We start from the raw sequence: 16,902 nt of genomic DNA, 5'->3' as shown, positions 1-16,902 counted from the left end.
GTCTCCTGCAGATCCGGGTCCTGTGAGTGTTCCCCCCCAGTGTTGGGGGGTGCAGCACGACGTTGACCTGTGTGTGAGAGAGAAAATGTTAATTTTGATCCATGCAACATCCATGTTTCATCCGTTACAAAGTTGGCACATTTCCTCTTGGAATTAGGATCTGTCTTGCATTCCACTCACAGTGCACTTGTGCATGTGTGTGTCCCTTGGGCACCAATTTGGCCCCTTTAACTATGTGTGGCACAGTCTTACTTGCTGCGTCAAGTGTGACTGCAGTCAGCAGTGGAGTGTGCATGTGTGCCGAGCTATGCATTTGCGCCTTCCTTGTAGCACTGTACATGTGCACATGGAGTGGATCCACACACTCATATGATGCAGGTGGCTGTCCTTGTGCTCGTGTACAGGTTGTGACATGGCCCTGCGTTTTGCCATGATGAAGAGGGGGGGTTCTGGCACTGGCCACCCTTGTCTACATGCACGCAGTCCACCTGCTGACGAGCAGACATTCCCACACACCAAAGGACTGATTTGCTCTCCCTGTGTCTCCCTCCTTCTCTGTCCCCCTCTCCCTCCCTCTCTGTCCCCCTCTCCCTCCCTCTGTGTGTCAGCCTCCTCCCTCTGTCCATCTTCCTGTGTCTCCCTCCCTCTCTGTCCCCCTCTCCCTCCCTCTCTGTCCCCCTCTCCCTCCCTCTGTGTGTCAGCCTCCTCCCTCTGTCCATCTTCCTGTGTCTCCCTCCCTCTCTGTCCCCCTCTCCCTCCCTCTCTGTCCCCCTCTCCCTCCCTCTGTGTGTCAGCCTCCTCCCTCTGTCCGTCTCCCTCCCTCTCTGTCCCCCTCTCCCTCCCTCTCTGTCCCCCTCTCCCTCCCTCTCTGTCCCCCTCTCCCTCCCTCTCTGTCCCCCTCTCCCTCCCTCTGTGTGTCAGCCTCCTCCCTCTGTCCGTCTCCCTCCCTCTCAGTCCCCCTCTCCCTCCCTCTGTGTCCCCCTCTCCCTCCCTCCGTGTGTCACCCTCTGTCACCTTGGCCCAGCTTCCTGGGCACACACTGTTAGCAGATCTTTGAGTGGCCCTTGGCCTGTTGATGTGAGTTTGTTTCTGATCTCCAGGCACCCATTTTGTCTGCTGTGTGTCTGTGCGCTGCTGCTGTGGTGGTGTGTGCTGCCACTCTTTCACACTGTTGGCTGTTCATTAGCTGCTGGCATGTGCAAAACAGTGCCTTCACCCCCATGTGTTGATGCAAGGCGTCCGCCATTTGCTGGCAAGTCATTCCTGTGTTGGGACACAGTGTTTGTCTGGCTGTGACCTAGGCCATATGGGCAGAGGGCATTGTTGTCTGCTTTGGAGTCGCACTATGTGATTCTTGGTGCCCAGCCTCCCGACATCCGGGTTACCGTGTCATGTGTTGTTGTCTTCTGTGGCCTGTGACTTGACATTGTCCAGCTGGGTGCATGGGGCATGGTGGCAGCAGTGGCATGTGCCTGCTCATGGAGTGTGGTTGAGTAATGCGATGGCTTGTGGTGGTTGCGTGCCTGTTATTAATTTTGGTTGTGGTTGCAGTTCCCCCCATGTGAGGTGCGTTGTTTGTGTACTCACCCGGGTCTCGGAGTCCTTCTACTCCTTCAACTGCCTCCACCGGCAGTATGGCCATCACCCTCTCCTCCCAGGGATGGTACTGTACGGGTCTGCGGGAGGGCCCTCCTCCGGTGGCGTTGGCCTGGTCGTGTTCCTCCTGTCTCTTGGCTCTGACCCTCCTCCGCAGATCGTACCACCTGTTCTGGCAATCCTGCTTGGTCCTCCTGGTGTCCGCAACAGCATTCACAGCATCGACGATGGTCTGCCACATGGCTGTTTTGGCTGCCTGGCTGGTGCTTCTGACCAATGTTCCAAAGATCTGTGGCTCGACTCTGAGGATTTGATCAACAAGGACCTCCAACTCTCGGTGACTGAACTTTGGATTCTTGGTAGTGGGCATGGTGAGGGGTGTGGGTGGGGATGGTGTGGGTGTGGGGGTGTGTGGATGTTGGGGGGGGGTGTGGATGGTTGTGTGTGTGTGTGAATGTGATGAGAGGGTGTTTGTGAGGGTGGTCGTGTGAAGGTGTGCAAGTGTAAGATGTGGTGTCGCTTGTAGTCTGGTTCTGTGGTGTCTGGCAGCAGTGGGTCTGTTGCACAGGCTCATGGTTTGTGTGTGTGGGCCCTTTTTATTGGTCCATGGGTGGGTGTGGCAGTGTTTGAATTTTGGGTGGGTGTGTTATAAGGAGTGGTGGTGTATTGGGCCTCTGTTTGTTTTTGACAGTTGCAGGTCAGTGATTGTGTTATTTTAGTGGTTGTTGGCCATGTTTAGTGGCTGTGTGCCTTTCGAATGGTGTATTGTTGAGTTGTTTTGTTTTGTCCTTGTTGTGTACGTGCGTTTTGAGCGTGTGTACGGTGTGTACATGGGCCATTTGGTTGTACGATTTGGTCCTTGTGTGTGGCTTTGTACGACTCGTACATGTGGTTGTGATGTTGGGGCATGGGGTGCGCTCCGTACTTAGGAGGTTGTGTTGGGGGTGCGCCAGGAACGTACTGGGGTGGGGGTAGACGGGGCTATGACACGTCCTGGGGTGGGGGTGTGGCTCGCACGTACTGGGGTGTAGGTACACGGGGGGTACGACACGTACAGGGGGGGGGTGTACATGGACGGTGGTACGACACGTACTGGGGTGGAGGGGTGTACATTGACGGTGGTACGACACGTACTGGGGTGGGGGTACGACTGGAACGTACTGGGGTGTGGGTAGACGGGGCTATGACACGTCCTGGGGTGGGGGTGTGGCTCGCACGTACTGGGGTGTAGGTACACGGGGGGTACGACACGTACTGGGGTGGGGGGGTGTACATTGACGGTGGTACGACACGTACTGGGGTGGGGGTACGACTGGAACGTACTGGGGTGTAGGTAGACGGGGCTATGACACGTACTGGGGTGGGGGTGTGGCTCGAACGTACTGGGGTGTAGGTACACGGGGGGTACGACACGTACTGGGGTGGGGGTGCGACTGGAACGTACTGGGGTGTACATAGACGGTGGTACGACACGTACAGGGGTGGGGGGGTGTACATTGACGGTGGTACGACACGTACTGGGGTGGGGGTACGACTGGAACGTACTGGGGTGTACCTAGACGGGTGGGGGTATACATATACGGGGGGTACGTGTCGGACGTACGGGGGCTGGGGGGAGTGTTGGGCGCGTATGCGGGCACATGTCTCCATGGTTGCTATAGGTGGTCGGTGCGGACGGTGTTTTTTCCATACGGTTGTAGGCTCGGACGCACGGGATGGATCGTGATTCCTCGGTCGGACTTGGATTTTTACGTTTGTAAGGTAAATCGTCCGAGGACGTGTCGGACACATTTTCCGACCCGAGGACGTGTGGGGAATGATTCCCGGTGCGGTTCGTATGGACTTTTTACCATGCGAATCGTGATTGCCAGTTCGTACGGCACTTGTACGATTCGTACGGTAAAAAGACCCGATACGAGTCGCACGGGGGAATTTTTTACCGGATCGTGATCGGCACCTATGTGTAGTATTTTTCTTTGCTCTTGTATTTCCGTCGACAGTATTTTCCACACCGATGACTTTGGAAACGTAAAACTTGCTCCTTTAACTTTTTCTCTTCTGTGCTTTTTGGTATAGCACATGTTGCATATTCTTCAATGTAAGATAACACTGCTTCATCAGTATCTGTTCCAAACTTTGGGGCATCCTTGATCCACAACAGCATATGAATATGAGGAGCACCTCTTGCCTGGTACTCTTTTCTCCAAAAGAAATCCACTACTTCTCCAAGAGGTGGATTTTTTTTATTGCAGATGAAGGACATCATAGCCTCAAATCTATGATTGAAATATCTGCAAACATTAACCGGATCCAATGAGCACAGTTCTCCTGCTGTCTTGTATTCGATGTTTTTAATGTTTGAATTTGCCTCTCGTAGAAAATCCAGTAAATCATCCCAAGCGTACTCGGCACAGCTTAGGGTAAGGAACCATGTTGGAGTTCCTAAATTCCGTAACATGCATTTTAATTCACCATGACGTCGGTACCAATATTAATTTGTCCCACGCTGACAAGCCATCAGATTGATCAGTTGTGTTTCCAAATGATCATCTCGGTGCTGCACTTTCTCCATAAAATCCTTAGCAGACACATTTTGTAAATGTACTCCACTTTTTAAAATGTGATTTACTGCATAAGACAGTGCAGACAAGTCGCTTTCAAATAAAAGATGGAACAAATAAGGAATACTTTGTCGAAATCTTGGATCTTCTGCATATAGTCTTGTAGTCCGATACTCAGAAGCTGGAATCTGTTCTGGACGTTCATCGTATCGTCCTCCTTTTCCTTTAGGAAACAGCTGGGGAAAACATCGAGCTTCCAAACTCTCCTCCCATACACTCACGGGAGTTCCTTTTGCTTTCTTCATCTGAAAGAGATCAATATTGTCTCCCATAACTTCTTTTGAATGAAGAGGATGTATGCTAAAATGTTCATAAATTTCTTCTTCCTTTGACTTGTCCACTTTTTCAATTTGTCCAGTTGGTGTTTCTGTGTCTTCTTGTAAATCTTCTTCTTCTTCTTCTTCTATATAAATTGATTCATACCATTTGTTATTCCTTTTCAAATACAAATTTGCTCTTTGTACTTTCCGTACATCTACCAGCTCCTGCCAAATCTTCTTATTCTTTGTAGGTACACCATTAACCAGAATAATTAATGGTTCAGTTTCCAAAGTATCCGCATCAATAGTTTCCATATTTTTTTTCAAATCCAAGGGCAAATACACCACTCTACCTTTTAAACCTCTCAGTAAATCAGAAGGAGGTAATTTACCAGTTTTGGGCTCCATACGTACTATGGTCTGGAACGGATGAACACATTGAATGAGTATAGACTCATAAGTATTTAATTCAGAAAGTTCAGCAGGAATAGCATCCAATTCTAAATTATTATGTACAGCTCTGGTCGGCATTCTATTTTCCTCTAACTTGTTGTAACAGTATTTACAAATACGCTGAACTTCACCCAATTCAAAACAATTTTCAAGAAATATATATGTGACAAAATCCTTCCACTTATAATTATCTTCATTTTCACTCTTTCTGTACAGATCAACATACCTGGTTTGTTTTCTATAATGAGTTCTGCGGCAACAAATACAAGTAATATTTGGTCTTTCATTAGAGATTTTTTCAAATTTTGTTATGTGATCATTAAATGTCTTACTTACAAATGGTTCTACATTCTCTTCCACTTCTTCCTCATTTAGTGTGTCCTTCTCTGCACTGTTTTGTTCAGGACCAAAGTAACAAAACTGAATTTCATCAACAACCTTCTCTACATCTGATACCGTTCCTCGGAACAGAGCCCTATTCAATTCATCTAACTTTATTGCTGGACTTTTAGCAAAATACAACCGTCTCACAAACTTTCTCATTTCAGTATGATGAACAGCCAGCATCCTAAAATGATGGAAAACACTATTGCACACTTTTCTAGATAGACAAGCCAGAGAATGACCCTGCAAACCAGTATTCTCTCTCACTCTGCATGGATCCAGACTTTGAAGCACCTTAATCTTCTGTTTTATACTTTTTTTACTATATTCTCTTAGAAACTCTCGAAATTTGTCAATAGATTCCTGACGCACAGTGCAAATACTACTACAATTCCAAGTGTACACTGGGGCTTTAGGACGTCTCCCCATTGCCTCATCTGCCATCACTTGTACCTCATCTCTTGGAACCATTATCTCCTTCTCCATTATGCAACCATTTTTTACTTCGTATGAACGACCTCTGGTGTCAACTGCATGTAGCAAACTATTACTTTGAAAATAGCTTTCTTCATTAAAAAAAGGTTCACTACTTGAACTATGCATCCACTTGCCTAAAAACACTTTACAAAAGTTTGTTCTGTTCACTACTCTTTTCATTTTGCTATGTGATTTCAGTACATTAACCATTTTGTCTAATGTACGCATCCTATTCAAAATTAATATGAATAGTTTCCTTTTTAATTCTAATGCCTTTGCTGCAATGGCTTCTATTTCTTTTTTTCTTTTATAAAACTTTGTCTTTTTCTTATATTTCTTCACATCCTTCATCAAATTAGACATAACTCTTCTCTGAAACATTTTTCTACGTATCTCTTTAAACGCTGTTTTTCTATTTATATAAATCTTTTCAGTTGCTGAAGGTATATTTGCATTAACTAAATTGTCAATTTTTTCCTCTTCTTTTTTTTTAAAAACATCCTTTCGAGTACAGACATTTTGTACATTTTTCATTCTTTTGAATATATTTTTAAGAAATTGTTTTTTTTGCTTACCAGAAGATTTTTTCTTTTTCCCAACATCAGCATCTTCTACTAACTTTGGTCCTCTAGTTGTCTTCAAATATAGGTTTTTTTTTAGCGTTTTTTGAACTCTGGATTTTGTAGGCATCTTAAATTTTGTTCACTGCTCTTCAGCAATACCTGAAAAAAACTAAAAAAAAAATTCCTTTATTTTATTTAAATATATTACTACATTTCTTTTCACAATAGTCACAAAACGAAATTTCTTTGCCAATTTAAATGCACACTTACTGCTCTTTTTTTTTGGCAAGTGAAAATCACTTTTACAGACTGACACATTATGAAACCACTTTTCAGATTTTTTAAAAAGCCCATGTCCAGACTGCTACACTCCAGCAAGGGCAACCAGCCTTAGTGATGCTGAATGTATTTGCATTACAGACTGAAACCTGAAAACCCCACTCGCTTGTAAATACTGTGCATGATTATACATGGCAAGCAGATGGGTGTGTGCTAAGAGTCTGCTTCTTCCCCCAAAAAATCGCTCCCCCTTTTTCCTACTAATGCAACTGTGAAATCACCAGAAAAAAACGCAATAAATCTCTGCCTGTAATTCCTATTTCCACACAGAGTCATGTTTTCACATTAGTCCCAAAACGAAATTTCTTTGCCAATTTGAATGCACACTTACTGCTCTTTTTTTTTGGCAAGTGAAAATCACTTTTACAGACTGACACATTATGAAACCACTTTTTTGATTTTTTTAAATGCACATGTCCAAACTGCTTTTTCAGACCACCACCATGTGTAACCTGGGTGGCTGCCTACATTCCAGCAAGGGCAACCAGCCTTAGTGATGCTGAATGTATTTGCATTACAGACTGAAACCTGAAAACCCCACTCGCTTGTAAATACTGTGCATGATTATACATGGCAAGCAGATGGGTGTGTGCTAAGAGTCTGCTTCTTCCCCCAAAAAATCGCTCCCCCTTTTTCCTACTAATGCAACTGTGAAATCACCAGAAAAAAACGCAATAAATCTCTGCCTGTAATTCCTATTTCCACACAGTCATGTTTTCACATTAGTCCCAAAACGAAATTTCTTTGCCAATTTGAAAGCACACTTACTGCTCTTTTTTTTTGGCAAGTGAAAATCACTTTTACAGACTGACACATTATGAAACCACTTTTTTGATTTTTTTAAATGCACATGTCCAAACTGCTTTTTCAGACCACCACCATGTGTAACCTGGGTGGCTGCCTACATTCCAGCAAGGGCAACCAGCCTTAGTGATGCTGAATGTATTTGCATTACAGACTGAAACCTGAAAACCCCACTCGCTTGTAAATACTGTGCATGATTATACATGGCAAGCAGATGGGTGTGTGCTAAGAGTCTGCTTCTTCCCCCAAAAAATCGCTCCCCCTTTTTCCTACTAATGCAACTGTGAAATCACCAGAAAAAAACGCAATAAATCTCTGCCTGTAATTCCTATTTCCACACAGAGTCATGTTTTCACATTAGTCCCAAAACGAAATTTCTTTGCCAATTTAAAAGCACACTTACTGCTCTTTTTTTTGGCAAGTGAAAATCACTTTTACAGACTGACACATTATGAAACCACTTTTTTGATTTTTTTAAATGCACATGTCCAAACTGCTTTTTCAGACCACCACCATGTGTAACCTGGGTGGCTGCCTACATTCCAGCAAGGGCAACCAGCCTTAGTGATGCTGAATGTATTTGCATTACAGACTGAAACCTGAAAACCCCACTCGCTTGTAAATACTGTGCATGATTATACATGGCAAGCAGATGGGTGTGTGCTAAGAGTCTGCTTCTTCCCCCAAAAAATCGCTCCCCCTTTTTCCTACTAATGCAACTGTGAAATCACCAGAAAAAAACGCAATAAATCTCTGCCTGTAATTCCTATTTCCACACAGAGTCATGTTTTCACATTAGTCCCAAAACGAAATTTCTTTGCCAATTTGAATGCACACTTACTGCTCTTTTTTTTTGGCAAGTGAAAATCACTTTTACAGACTGACACATTATGAAACCACTTTTTTGATTTTTTTAAATGCACATGTCCAAACTGCTTTTTCAGACCACCACCATGTGTAACCTGGGTGGCTGCCTACATTCCAGCAAGGGCAACCAGCCTTAGTGATGCTGAATGTATTTGCATTACTGAGTCCAACCTCAAACCCTTAAACTATTCTTTTTTTTTCCAGTACACCTTAAATTATCGTGAAAACATAGTCCATATTATTTTACATGTTCCTCACATTTAAATTTCTCCCAAAACAGAAAATGATAAACGCAACTTCAACAAAAAGAATTTCCATTTCTCAAACTCTAACCTCACCTTTAAAATTAGTTAGTTGTGAAAGAAATGCGGCACTCAAACAGCAGATTATCAGAGCCAGGATCTCTGTTCTGTTCACCTCTCTCCTCTCAGCAGAACCAGATAATGGCAAACTTTCCCTCTATTTTTCCACACATATACATGTAAGTTTCAAATCTCAGTGCTTCCCCCTTTTTAGGTCTCGCCTGACCCAGCGCATGCGCTGGTCTGGCGAGACTTATTGAGAGGGCTCCAAAAAGTGCTACCAGGCCAGCCTAGAGCTACAGTGCATGTGCGCGGGCGCGCGCGCCGCGTTTTACAGCGATTACTTTCACTTTCGGCCGCACGGCCACTTTGATGTTTGATCGCGATCAGTTTCACTTTTGCATGGCCAATAGGTCTCGCTTTTGGGACCTTATAAGTATTTAGTTACGCAACTGTTGCATGGCTAAACACTTATAAGGTCCCAAAGGCGAGACCTATTGGCTATGCCAATGCTTGTTTTCAAATGTAATCACACATTTCTATTGGTTGAAAACCAACCCTTTTCCAAAAGTACCCTGCCCCCAACTTGACTTCTGCCTAGTACCCTTCCCCCAACTTGACTTCTGCCTGCTACCATAGCAACAGCTTATGGAACACTGCTGTGTGGAGTTAGGTCAGAAGTTCGCCACACAATGTTTCAATTCCACAGAGCAAGAGTGCTTGACTTTTCAAACCTAACAGCAAATCCATAGTACTGTTCTTTGGTAACACATTTTTTTGTACCAATACAAAACATGCTTCTATTAGTTTACACATACAGCCTAGTTTTTATTCTAGAATGGTATGAAACAGCCAATCAGTTCTTTTTGTTTTGAAAAAAATATGTATGCCTCCATTTCCAAACTGTCTTTCTTTTCATATTGCCATTCTACTGAAAGACACCTCCTGAGTGCATCCAGTTCTCCTTTGAAGATGTTCACAGTGTGGATTGTAGGGCACAGCTATGTCTTCTGGAGTGAAAAGTTTGCAGAGAAAACAGATATGGTGAGAGACCTTGCTTTGCCAAATGTAGACATTAAATGGATTGGTCAGAGAGGGTTAAAGTGGCACCAATTGATGCCATTGGTGAAATCCTTCATGCAAATCCAACACCCTGACCTCATAATAGTGCACTGTGGTGGCAATGACCTAGGCACTTTGACTGGGGTAGGTCTGGAAATGCTTATGAAGGACACCTTTGCACAACTGTTTTCACTTTTCCCTAAAACTGCCTTTGTGTTTTCCAACATATGCCAAAGGCAAAAATGGAACTGGTCCAATCATTTCTGTCCGCAGATTGACAAAGCAAGAAAGCACGTCAACAAATCTGTTTCTGCTTTCCTCCGTGACTATGGTATGGGTGCCATTTACCACAACAACTTGCGTTATGACATGCAAGACATTTATAGAGGAGATGGTGTGCACTTCAATGATGAAGGGAACAGAGTCTTCCTCTTGAACCTTAGACTCTGCATCGGTACTTACTTGTAGGTACCACTAAAAAATCATTTCATAAACACAACGGCTCTTTTTAGAGCCCCCTAATATCTAAACACTTAAATCTGAATTTCATTTATTTTTTTATCTTTTTTTCTACCGTACGCTTACCGTAAGCTTACCGTACGCGTACCCCGTGATTTTTTTAAAAATCAATAAATGTTTTCTTTGTACTTTTCAGTCCTTCTTTGACCCCCTCACAAATGTAAGGGGGTCTGTAACTCTCCTCATTGCCCCCTTTTCTTGTTTTCACTCTTTTTTTTCTGAGTGAAACACACAAAATGGCGGCCGCCGCTTCCTGGTTTCGGCCGATTCGAATGTTTACTAAGATCTAACAGCCAATCAGAATCGCGCTCGCGCACGCCACCGTACGCGTACCGTAAGCTTACCGTAAGCGTACGGTAAGCGTACCGTAAGCGGGCTCAGATATATATATTGATTTAAAGGCTATTTTCTCAGAATCTACTGAACAGATTTACACCAAACCTACAAAAGGCACTTCCTTGACATAGGGACTACCTCTCTGCCAAATTTCTAGTAATTCTGTTCAGCCGTTCGGGCTGTAGCTCGTTCTAAAGGTCCTATGGAAAAATGCATGGGAAAAACGCGTTTTGGGACCCCCCTTTTATCTCAGCCCCCGCTTGACGTATCCCCCCGAGACTTTCAGGGTAGGAGCGGAGCGTAGCGCCCCACCTATTTTGAGAAATTCGCGAGGATTCATCGACCGGCGCCAAAGTTATTCAAAATAGAATGTTGCGGATTTCCTATGGAAAAGGGGTCCTAACTATAACTACCTACTGGCGACCGCCAGTAGGTAATATATATATATATATATATATACATGGAAAGTACTTTTTTCTTTTTAAAAGAAAAGGCACTGGCTAGGCAAAGGTTCATTGAGTGCTGTTGGTTAGTATCAGCAAGCTCTGACTACTAGCCGACACCACCTAGCCTGAGTAGGCCTTAGACTGCTGTGCTTCACTACTCTGAGAGAATCAAGAACTACAACGGAGTACTTGGTTCCCAGTGAAAAGACAATTCTGGAGTTATTACTTGTGAAGGGCTCACATCCTTCGAAACTAATAACCAATTTCTTACTGGTTGGAGTTCTTAGATTATCAATTGAAAAGTTGTTTCAAAGACTCGGTGGGCCTAGTTTCCATTTCATAATTTGAACCCTTTTATTTTGTTATCTTGATTCTGTTTTGCATCTGGCCTCCTCGGGGTCCTTAAACATTAACATTTAGTATACCTGGGTCTAAAATGAAAAGACCATTAGCCTTAGCAGCACAGTGAGGGGGTTAAAGAGAGTGGCTGTGCAAGACATGACATCATGTGAGCCACTCAACAGGTATGGGAATACCCTTTCCTGGACCTCCTGAGTTGCCGTTCTTTTATCTCCATGACAATCTGTCGGCCCGTCCTGGACCTATGGAGGTAGGTGATCTAGTTAGGACACACGCCTTGAGACCCTCACGGGTGAATAGCCACGCTTTACAAACCCCTGTTTGATTGATTTTATCGAATTGAGGTTTTTTAAGGAAAGTTCTTCACAAACTAGCCAAAAGACTGTGCCTCTATCTAAGAGCACACCTTCTAACATCTTTGCTGGATTTGGAAGCTCACAAAAACATAGGCTTTCCTGTTTTCAGCTTCTATTTTTGGTGAATTCTGGTGTTTTTTTCCCAGTGTTTTCCAGTGATTTCAATACCTTAAAAAAACAGTGGTCATCTGGTTACACATTTTTGTGCCATTAAAAATAACAGAAACAGTGTTTTTCCAGGGTGCATGGAACGTTTTGCTTTTATTATTGCTTGCTTTCTGCATTGATAGTGAATGGTATATAGACAGTGTACGTACAATGCATATGAGGTCCAAATACATTTTTACAAATCAAACTTTTTGTAATACACCATACAATATTTCTTCAATGAGCCTTTGGTCATGTGCTCTCACTCTTTCCTTCCCACTATCAATATGTGACCAAAGATCCTCACATTTCTTACCTTTGGCATCATCACTAAGCAAAAATTCTGTAAACGGCCGCCACATGGAAAGTATTGCATTCACAGCCTCTAGGACTGAAAAACACCTGATAAATGACACAGTTGAGATGACTCTTCCTTTGATGCCATACAAAGCACAAAATGAGAAATATTTGCGTTTTAGTTCCAGCGCATAATGAAACAGTGCACTAGAATGGACTACAAAGTCAACAGCATTCCTCATTAATCCAGTGTTGTCCAAGGTTGGTCCAGAATGCCTTGCGTATGCAGGCTTTTTAGGATAGACTTGTATGATAAATTTATTCAGGAGGAACTTAAAAGTTATTGACGCAGCATGCTGTTATCCTGAAAGTCTGTCTCGGATCCAAACCTTCCTGAACATTAGACACATCTCATCCATAGGAACTGGAAAGGCAGCGTTTATTCCTGCCTATCTAGCAAGCTCTCCTCTCCGCCTGACAATACACTTGGATTCCTGAGAGGACAGGCCTAATGACGGGCACTGCAGCCCAGAGGCGCAGGGGGGGGCCTCCAACCCTTCAGGGGTCCCTTCTGGGGTGCCTCATTAACCACAAGACCAATTACTATTTATGTGTTCTGTGAGACTTGGGCCCCTCACCACATTCTGCAGGGGGGGCATCATTTTGCGTTACGCCACTGCTGAGGGGATTTATTTTGTGTCTGTGACTAGCTTGAATTCCTAGAAGACGATGACGATGTGCATTTGGCGGGGGAAACGTGGTACATCTTTAGAAACCCTTGCAAATCACACCAACCCCTATTAGACGCCCTGTAACACTTCTGCTTTTTGCACCAAATTTAGGAAGTTAAACTACTGTTTTTTAGAATTGCACTTCTATGCACCCAAAGTCATGCTTGCGGAAAGCAACACTTTTGTGTGCGCCATGGCAAGCATGATAGTTAATGCATTGTCGTTATACGTTGCAGTATTATTTCGCACAATGCCTTGCTTTACAAAAAATATACTGTAGTGCTCTTGCGCATGCAGGTCATGGCGCGCTTTTTACCATCAGCATCACTAGAAGGTTACATGCATTTTAGTTTTGAGGCAAAACATGCAGTCATCTGTCAAAAGAAATGAGATAAATGTTTCCAACCTGGCTGGAAGCAGGCAGCTGAACAAGCTAACAGTCAAACATTCCATTCGCCCACTGAGCGCATGTGACAACCTGACTGGGAAGCTGCAAACATGCTAAAAATGCTCGGCGCTTCCCAAACTTCCCATAAAAGAGAAACACTGAAGGCCAGGCACAGCGAGCAGCAGGCGAGCCCTTGAGAACTTGCCATTCCTCGACCTTGTTTGTGAGTTTTCCAAGGTAAAATGATTCTAATTTTATTATACATATCTGGTTTTACTCGATACATTGCCTTGCACTTCCCGTAGGGTTTTGTACTCTTTTGAAAGGATACAAAAATATAAATTCCACAAAGACTGACAATATTTTTAGTAATCCATGCTATGCAAAATGTTATAGATATGATGCAGATGTAACATGCTCGCCAAAACTGTCTTTTTTGGTAGATGCATATTTATTTAAACATATTGTTTCATCTTTGTAATTGTTAGCAGTAAAAGGACGCTGCTTAGACACCACGTTCTGCAACATTATACCTCATTAGGACCGTCGATCAATATTTTTTGTCCAGTTTGGTGAATCAACAAACATTAGACTTTTCTAGATCGACTTAACTCGTATATAAAGATCTCCTTTTGGACAGTTTGTGTGGAGGGTCGACATTTGTGGTCATTTGGGGTAGCCCTCGTAGGGAAGAAGTAAATCCTGAAAAAGCTAGGAAGGATGTGCATACGTGATGGGAGAAAATCTTAACAAATGTAAATAAGTATTTCTAATCGCAAAATATTAAACATTTTCTGCAAAATGTCACTTCAGCTTAAGAAAAATTGCAACTAACATTGGTCAATCAGAATAAGTCCCATTTCTCCTGCTGAGTTTTTACAATGGTGCATTTATTTGTGACTCTCTTGGGCGAGTTCAAAAAGTGAACATTTCTTGTAATTGAAGTGAAACATTGTGGTAATCCTCACTGCCTAAATGCAGGTGTTATACAATTCTATAACTTTTCTGTAAACTACATGACAGCTACGTTCCTGGAGCTTGTCCCCCTCTTTTTGAGTTGTTCTTCCTCTCTCGGGTCTCAAACATTTCTAATATAAACACAGGAGTGAGCTACCCTAGGATGTGATGGTGAAATGCACAAGACCCATTTTCGTCAAGAAGAGAACTTTTACTTCTTACCTAAAAGTCAGCAACTTCAGAACTACTTTTTCACTCCATTTCCTTAAAATTGCCCCAAACAGAGCAGCTGAGTCGTGTTACGGAATTTTGCCACGTCCTTAATTTCCTCAGGTACATTTAATGTTTGCTTAGCAGCTGCCATGAGTCCAGGGCCGGCTTTAGTGCTAGTGGCGCCCTGTGCGACAATGTTTGTTGGCGCCCCCCCCAATGACCACCTCCACCACGGATTCTCTCACTAGCACTCTTTAACAGTGACGAAGTCTCCATAACCACACTCTCTCAGATGCATTGAATTAGTTATATAGCGCCACTCATACCAGTGTAGGGTGTCCGAGCACTTGACATCACACACACATTACACAGAGACAATCAATCATACCTCTGTAAATCAGTGTATAGGAAATGTTACATAAGCCAAAGGACTAAAAGTATATGAGTCACATCTCATCCATACTGGTAGGCATTATAGTTTTAGAGTGCTTGGTGTGGAGAAGCACAAACTCAGAGTCGAAAAAGAAACAGCATAGTTGGGAGTTCTCTAATAATAAGAATCGATTTCTAGCCAAATTAATCCTTTTTGCAACATTAATCAATGTTCTAATAATGTATACTTTGCAGTGTGTATGCAGTTCTGGGATGAAAGTTAATAGCTCACTGTTCTATATTAGGACTTTAAGTTATAAAATGCAAGTAACAAAAGGATGTCTCTTTTGAAAGCAGTAACCTGCTGATCTGTTTACATCATATGCACTCTGTAATCTACTTGGTACCCGTTCTTTGCAGCTGGCATATTAACCCTCTGCACTAACTTCACATAAGTCAAATCATCAACTATGCAAAATGCTGTTCTCTCTCCAGGACGTTAATTAATCACAGGAGTTATTGTGACATTTATGTGAGGCCTGGTAATTGCTGGGGGGACAGAAACGCTGCAGCAGGTGCTTCAAAAGAATGATAAACTTTCAAGCACGGCGCCCCCAGGAAGCCAGCACCCGGTGCGGTGGCACCGGTCGCACCGCCCTAAAGCCGGCCCTGCATGGGTCAGGGGAAGCTCAGCAAGCTCCCAAAGGGGGAGTTTGTTTCTGTAAAACATAGAAACTAATGATCCTGACACACTGAGATTTCTCCCAGGGTTTGGGGGGTCATTTGTCTTTTGCCGGCAGTCCCAGAAGAAACAAGCATTGGTAAATGCATTCGGTTTTGCCTCTGTGATTAATAATAAGCTGTTTTTTGTTGTACATTGTTGCTTGATGAGTAGTTGCACAATATAAGTTACAGAAAGTCTGTTAAAGTGTTGTGAACTGTTTATGTACAAAAAGGCAATATATTGTGCTGTTACTAGTAGTATTGTGCGGGTAAGTAATGGCAATATTTTGAAAAATGAAATGAAAGAGGGAAATAATAGAATTAATTAATGTAATAGCAATATTATGTGGTTAGAAGAGTCATGGCAGCTTTTGGGTCCGGTGCCACTGCACCTGCTGCACCATTCAAATCATACCCCTAGTGTCTGCAAGAAAACTGTATTTGTGACTGCCTGTTTAGTAGTAAAATATAGCAATATTTGGTGTTCAGAGGAGTTATGACAACTTTTGGCCCTGGTGCCACTTCACCTGCTGCACCATTCAAATCATGACCCTATTGCCTGTAAGGGAACTGCACTTGTGACTGCCTGTTTAGTAGTAAAATATTGCAATATTTGATGTTTAGTGGGGTTCCTAAAGCTTTTGGCCCCAGTGCCACTGCAGCTGCTGCACCATTCAAAACAAGTCCAATTCAACTGCAAGGTGACTGCAATTGTGACTGCCTGTTTAGTAGTCAAATATAGCAACATTATGTTTTTAGAGGAGTTCTAGCAAATTTTGGGCCCGGTAATACTGCACCTGCTGCACCATTCAAATCATGACCGTGTTGTCTGCAAAGTAACTGCACTTGTAACTGCCTGTAGTAGTAAAATTTAGCAATAATCTGTGTTAAGTGAGGAGTTCTGGCAAATGTTGGGCCCGGTTATACTGCACCTGCTGCATCATTCAAATCATGACCCTGGTGCCTGATTAGGAATAAAAAATAGAAACAGTAGGTGTTTAGAGGAGTTATGACAACTGTTGGCCCCGGTGCCCCTGCACCTGTTGCACTATTGAATCATGACCCTAGTGCTTGCTAGATAGCCGCACTTATGACTGTCTGTTTAGTTGTACAATGTAGCAATATTAGGTGTTTAGAGGAGTTCTGACAACTTTTGGGCCTGGTGCCACGGCACCTACTGCACCATTCAAATCATGACCCTAGTGCTTGAAAACAACTGCACTCGTGACTGCAGGGTTTAGTAGTAAAATATAATAATAATTGGTGTTTAGTGGAGTTATGACAACCTTTGGCCCCGGTGCCACTGCCCCTGCTGCACCATTTAAATCA

The 16,902-nt window shown here is 43.4% G+C and overlaps 1 protein-coding gene across 2 annotated transcripts in view; it reads left to right on the top strand.

Moving 5' to 3' along the window:
• The window catches only part of PTPRE (protein tyrosine phosphatase receptor type E), an 895,414-nt gene that overhangs the window by 531,127 nt on the left and 347,385 nt on the right, over positions 1-16,902 (top strand). Inside the window, exon 1 of one of the 2 annotated variants that reach the window (XM_085606229.1) lies at positions 13,461-13,545. The exons of the other annotated variant lie outside the window; for it this stretch is intronic. The gene's annotated coding sequence lies outside the window, so the exon portion shown is untranslated. Of the gene's footprint in view, positions 1-13,460; positions 13,546-16,902 lie in introns of those variants that run through there. 2 annotated transcript variants of the gene reach the window in all.

Source organism: Triturus cristatus, chromosome 1_2 (genome assembly GCF_964204655.1).
Source record: "Triturus cristatus chromosome 1_2, aTriCri1.1, whole genome shotgun sequence".
NCBI classification, from domain to species: Eukaryota; Metazoa; Chordata; class Amphibia; order Caudata; family Salamandridae; genus Triturus; species Triturus cristatus.
The sequence above is the reverse complement of the archived record's forward strand: the minus strand, read 5'-3'. Positions and strand labels throughout refer to the sequence as shown.